Below are 6,685 nucleotides of genomic sequence, written 5' to 3'. Positions count from 1 at the left end.
ACCATTTTTTCTACATAATTGGAAATATAAACTTCACATGTATCTTGAATCCATGGTCGCTTTGACACATGCTGCGCATATGAATCCACTTTATCACATAATCATTACACAAAGCTTTCTTGTGCGATTAACTGAATGATGCGATAATCTGAATGCAATACACGTTTTTTACAGAAGTGATAATTTCCACTTCCATAGCTGAAATGACATTTTAACTTATTTTACGTCGACACAGATGCTTCCTTTCTCTTTTGTAGCATAGAACAAATGAAGTTTCTCTCTTTGAACCTGATCAACTGTCACAGCGCAAATTATGACATTAAATTTTCACAATTTCATTGTCGTGGAATGGTGCAAACGTTTTGTGTTAAAAAAGATTAGCAATGTGCACGCACACTTTACAACATGGCCAAAAGTTTGACCATACTTTGTAAATAATTGCTGCGCCAATTCTATTTTATTTTTTGTATTAATGTTTGTATTAAATCCGATGTTCGGATTTGTTTCTTTTCTCTGACGATTTGTAGAAGCGAAAAATAGTGAGACATGTAAGTTATCCAAATGAAGAAAAAAAAATAAAAGTTATAACAAAACCGGTTTGTCACGCAAATATACCTTTGTTGCATCAGAATTCAAATCTGTCGTCACAAGTAAATGAGAATTAAATCAACTATAAATTTAATGTGGTCGCAAAAATCAACACTAAAATTTCACACAACCCAAAAAAGTAGAGGATCCAGCAATTATGTCGTCACTGAACATTTGTTGTGGTGTTAATTAATACTAATAAAAACGCAAAACGTTTTAAAACAGCATTTTGCATTAAAACAACTATAGCGTAATTTCGGTAAATTCAAGAAACCTAAATATATAAAACGTGATGAGCTTTTTACAATAATTGAATCTGGTAATAATATATCAACGACGAACTGTGCAAAATATATAGTTTTTAGAGCAACAGACCACTTCTTACGTAACAATGGATGTTAAGCGACGAACAAACACAACTTTTAATGCAACTTGACCCAACACCCCAAAACGCCTACATGTATCATTTACGGAGATGTGACACTAAAAGGGATATCACAATATGCGCCAACGAACTAATCATTGTTTGACAAAATATAAGCATAAAACTATAGAATATGACGTCAGTGTTTTTTATTGAACTAATAATAATATGCAAGAGTCACGTGGGTACAAACTGCTATTTGCATTATACACTAACAACCGCATTTGTATGTGTGGATAAGTGACGCAACAGAACAATGTTTAAATGAAACTTTATCTAACTCACGAAAGCGCTCATGCACAATTGTTTTTTGTTTTTTGATTGACTCAAATTTTTTCGACACAAACCAGTTTGTTTTTCAACTAAATAATCAACTTCAAGTCTCAAGTCTTTATTATTTTTTCTTATATATTTTTTCTCACATTTCGTTGTTGCACTTTACGTAGGTAGTGACGTATATTTCGCAATTAGGTCACTTTACGGTGTTAGTCAGTTCAAGTTAAGCTATTAATTCTAATGAAGTGTTTTAAAGCATTGTGCCGCATAAAGTCATAAACTGGGTAAGAAAAGCGTTTGTTGAAGTTTTCCCGATGTGTTTTGATACTTACCAACCAATTTACCCAGGGAAATGTTGCAAAAATTTGCGGGATTTGCATTTTATTTTTTTTCCTTCATTGTAAGAACAGGGTATTACGGTAATTTACACGAATAAATTTGTGCATGTAAGCATGCTTAATAATCTAAAACGTAACTGAGAGCTACTAAATTTGAAAACAGTTTATTAACTAAATGTTATAATTGTCCAAAAAACTGAACAGCAGGATAATGTAGAGTCAGGGGAGCAAATCAATGCGAAACAAAACTGAAAACAAATAAAAAAATCATATTGATTTAAACAATGCAACTCATACTGCTGTAGTTTAATGCCGTAAAAATATCGAATAGTGAAATATTGTAGCAACATCGATCACAGTGAAAAAAATGACAAAGCATGTACACCTCGTTGGTAATTGGGTGCGGGAAATATAAGTATCGTTATACTTGTGTTTAACCCGCTTCAGTGGGAAGCTGTGTAGCGACTCTACAGACCCGAGACTACCAAAGCGTCTTAATTGTGCTATTCGTGTTTGTCGCGCGTTGGGAATCATTCTATTTTTGATCTTCACCAAATAAACAGCGAACGCTCGCCTTAGGTGTTTTTTCTTAAAAGCAACAATTTCGGCGGGTTTACAAAATGAAAAAAATACAACAATATGCGTCAACGAAATACACAAGTACAAGGTTTGATATAAAATTTTAACGTGGAAACAAAGGCCAGGGCGTTTTAACACGGGATTTAAACAACGCAATTAACCTAAATAAATTTCTTACATAAAGCTAGCAAAGCCTGGGTTGGTTTGTAAATTTTACAAATATAGTGTGAGGTGCCGCTTTCTCGACAAATATAGTGTGAACAGCTTACTTTTCATGTTACATTTTTTATTGGTGAAATGCCAAATTTAAAGTGGAACAGAAAATTTGTGTTAAGAAGTCGTGGCATTATAACAAGAAGTAATCCAAAATTGTGTTGTGTTGACTGCTTTTATTTACTTCAATTTGTTACTGCGATAAATGTGATAATAGTTGTTGCATTAAAATAAGCTGAAGAAACTCGACCTCTCCCGCAACAACATCGGCAACACGGGAGCAGCTTCGCTGGGTCCTTGCCTTCACAACATCGAAGAAGAACTTATACTGCACAAATGTGAGCTCGGAAGTGAAGGCGTCGAGAAACTCTGCGATGGAGTGACTAAGCTAACAAAGCCGGTAAAAGTTGTTGAAATATATGTTGTGTGAATTTTGTTTCTTAACAGCAAAGACAACTGTTGGTTTGAGAAACGGTAAACTGTATGAGCCAAAGCAAAATCACAAAATGCGCCAACGCAAAATAAATGTGTCGCATAATATAAACATGATCATAAAAAACGTTGATAGTATGGACTGATTTATTGGAAAAACGATGCAAGTCACACGGTGGTAACCAAATGTTACTAGTATTATTGAGTAACAGACCGCTTTTGTATGTAAAAATGGGTGGTACGTGACACACCATGAAAATGTAAATGTAATTTTTCCTAACTCACATATTTAAATCTGTACAAAGCAGTATTCACGTTTTTCTACTGGATTGACAAATGTAAACACTGACACACTGGCTAACAGTATATATTCACTGTCTTTGCAGCGAAAACTAGTCAGCTATTTAAGAATCTTAAATCCTTGGTCGTTATGACATATGCTGCACAGACGACTCGAGTTAATCGCATAATCAATATGCAAAGCTTTCTTTTACGATTAACAGGATTATGCGATCAAAAGGTGTGCGTTTAACCGGTCGATTTTTTGAACACATGATTAGCTACGGTTTAGGATTCACAATATGTATGCAATTAAACGGACTAACAAGGACACTGTCTCATCATTTCCGAATAGCTTGTAATTTACCACACAGTGGTGCCTAAAATGTACTTCTCGGCGACATCCGACGGCACATAAACAAAAGCAGTGGCTTTGATACCAGAGACGCAAAAACAGACATTTATTAGTCCTGCCATTTGACTGTGGCTACCGTTGACAAGGACAAAGCGACAGTTACTTCTGCACGACGTTTTCGTTTGTTTCTTACTTACAGCACTTGACACTAGACTGACAGTGGCCCCAGTAACAATTAAAGCAAACACAGATATGCCATTGATGTTAACATTGGTATACTTATACAGCATGCTCTCGTTGGTGTTTATCCTATGAGTTATTGTATTTTGGCGCTTTACCCCAGGCTCCTGATATTGGAACGGTGTCGGTTGTTGTACATGCGACCCCATCTTCCAGTCCCCCTGAAATCTATCCATACGGGGTCTTCCTTGCCTGCAGTTTCTTGCAAAATGACCCTCGCCATTGCAATTAAAGCACAGACGAGAGGAAAATAGATTCCTCCAATTTTTCAAATCGTTTAGTTCCAGCCGTTTCCTCTGCCAAGCATTTCAACTCTTCAGTGACTAGGTTAATTTCAGGTTTTAGCAGGGCAACATTAACTTCACGCGGCTTTTCGCTGCCATCAATAAACCAGCCTAGATCAATTGGTCGACGCGCACTTCTCTGAAGCTTGGTTCTTCCATCGAACAATTTTCGCGCAGTAAGCTATCTACAAAGCGTTTGACCAACAGGGCGGTAAACAGTTAAGTGAACCTGTCTTCTGGAAATGCTTTACTTACAAGGGTTACAGGAGCTGATACGAAATCTCGGTTGGTTTCGTCCAATGTTTGAGTGCGTTTCGCCGGTTTTAATCTTGCGTTACTCTGCAAATAATTGCCTGCGGCTACGTCGGTGGCTCGTTTCTTTTTCAGTCTCTAGGATGTTAAATTTAAAAGAGGAGACGGAAGTGCCAACGAAAATGCGGCCTTTTCGCAGATTCGCTTGCCTTCACGCTTTCAAGGATTCAAACTTATTAATAAAAGGTCCAATGCAACTTCTTGCCTCATATTTTGGGGGATGTAAACGAAAATTATTATCTTGACAACAGCGGTCCTGGAGTGCTTGCAAATATTTCTGTTACACCTCTTCTTAGTTTTGCTGCAATAACGGGCTGTCATTATCCAATTTAAACTTGTATTAAAATATTAAAACAGTAAAAACGATAAAAGACGAGCAGCGCAGATATCTTTCCTACTTTAGCTTGATCCGCAAATCTGAGTCATGTCATATATGTAAAAAGAAAGAAAGGGTTTCTTCAAATGTTTGATAACAAATCTTGAACCCGAAACACAGAGATCAAAAATTCTTGCCCTAGTAAAACAATTTTAATGACGACATTAAGTTATTTGCTCAACTTCACTACAATTGTGACATTATTTCCAACTTAATGTTATAATTTCTAATAAAAAAATCCGTACAAGGCGATAGTGTAGCTTATATCAGGCGTGTCAAACTCGCGTGTTTACATGTTTACAAAAATATACGTACTAGCGGCCGTTACGTAATTAAAAATCCTTTGCCAAGTATTTGGATTTTCAAACTGCCTTAAACAGATTTTGTGGCACTGAAAAGGATATTACAAGTCTAATAGCCATATGCATCAGACTTTTTGTCCGTGTATTGCAGTGGTTCTTAAACTTATACTGTTTGCGTGCCACCTAAATCCTGTTTTAATAGGTAGACCAAGAGTTCTTCTTGATTACACTAGCTGATTTATAGAACCTACATGTTAGCGATTCCTAACAAACGTCCTGGACAAAGCTTCTGCAAAAAACAGGGCTGATTAATTGGGTCAGTTGAGCAGCAATTCTTGATGTGGCTTGAATTAAGTATAGCAGAAAGCTACTCGCGTACCACCTGAAAAACCCTGACTTACCACTAGTATATATATATATATATAAACAGCGAACGCTCGCCTCAGGCGTATTTTCTTAAGAGCAACGATTTCGGCGGGTTTGCAAAATGAAAAAAAAAATACAACAATATTCGCCAACGAAATAAGCAATGTTTGTCAAAACACAAGCGTCAGAAAAAACACAAATCTGATTGCAGGTTTTAATTAAATCCGTCAATGAAAAGTCGTAGCATTTATAACAAGGCGTAATCGGGAGTTGTGTTGGTTTGTCTATTTTGATTTACTAGCATTCGTTACTACGATAATTGTGATAATATATTGTATTAAATGTGATAATATTTGTTGCATCAAATCAGCTGAAGAGACTCGACCTCTCCCGCAACAAGATCGGCAACACGGGAGCAGCTTCGCTGGGTCCTTGTCTTCACAACATGGAACATCTTAAACTGAAGAGATGTTCGATCGAAAGTGGAGGTGTCGAGAAACTCTGCGATGGAGTGAAAAAGCTAACAAAGCCGGTAAAAGTTGTTGAATTTCGATCTTAGTAACATACACGATTTTATATAATTACAAACGTTGCAACCGGTTTATTTCAACCTCATTTTATTTAAGAAAAATTGCATTTTATAAGTATGTAATTGTTCTTTACAGGTATTTTTTTACTGACAATCGACGGTTTAAAATAGTTGCTTTGGGTGCGAAAGATTTTTAGATATTGAATGTGATGATTGTCACTCTAATATACCTTTGTTGCGACAGCATTAAAATCTGTCGTCGTAATTAAATCAACTTTAAAGTTATTGTGGACGCAATAATCAACAGTAAAATTTCACACAACACAAAAAAGGTAGAAGACCCATCAGTTCTGTCCCCATTGAAAATTTATTGTGATGTTAATTAATATTAACATAAACGCAAAACGCTTCAAAGCAGAATTTGGCATCAAAACAATTGTAGCGTAACTTCAGTAAATTAAAAAACATAATAAAAATGAAATATGTTTGGTGGGGATAAGTGACGCAATAGAAAAGACAATGTGATGTTGATATGTTGGTAACGGAATGCCTTTGTCCTAATGTAATTATTTTGCATCGTATCCCGCTGTTTTTGTACATTTTCGTCTCTGTGCCCGCTGTATTAATAGCCATATGCATCAGACTTTTTTGTCCGTGTATTGCAGTGGTTCTTATACTTATACTGTTTGCGTACCACCTAAATCCTGCTTTAATAGGTAGACCAAGAGTTCTTCTTGACTACACTAGCTGATTTATAGAACCTACATGATAGCTATTTCTAAACAAACGTCT

At 36.0% G+C, this 6,685-nt stretch overlaps 1 pseudogene; it reads right to left on the bottom strand.

Annotated features, from left to right (window-relative positions):
* Window positions 1-3,384: 3,384 nt before the first annotated feature.
* On the bottom strand, window positions 3,385-4,641 carry LOC145219383 (uncharacterized; annotated as a pseudogene).
* Between the last annotated feature and the right edge of the window lie 2,044 nt (window positions 4,642-6,685).

Source organism: Phallusia mammillata, chromosome 3 (assembly GCF_965637545.1).
Source record: "Phallusia mammillata chromosome 3, kaPhaMamm4.hap1.1, whole genome shotgun sequence".
In the NCBI taxonomy this organism is placed as follows: domain Eukaryota; kingdom Metazoa; phylum Chordata; class Ascidiacea; order Phlebobranchia; family Ascidiidae; genus Phallusia; species Phallusia mammillata.
The sequence above is the reverse complement of the archived record's forward strand: the minus strand, read 5'-3'. Positions and strand labels throughout refer to the sequence as shown.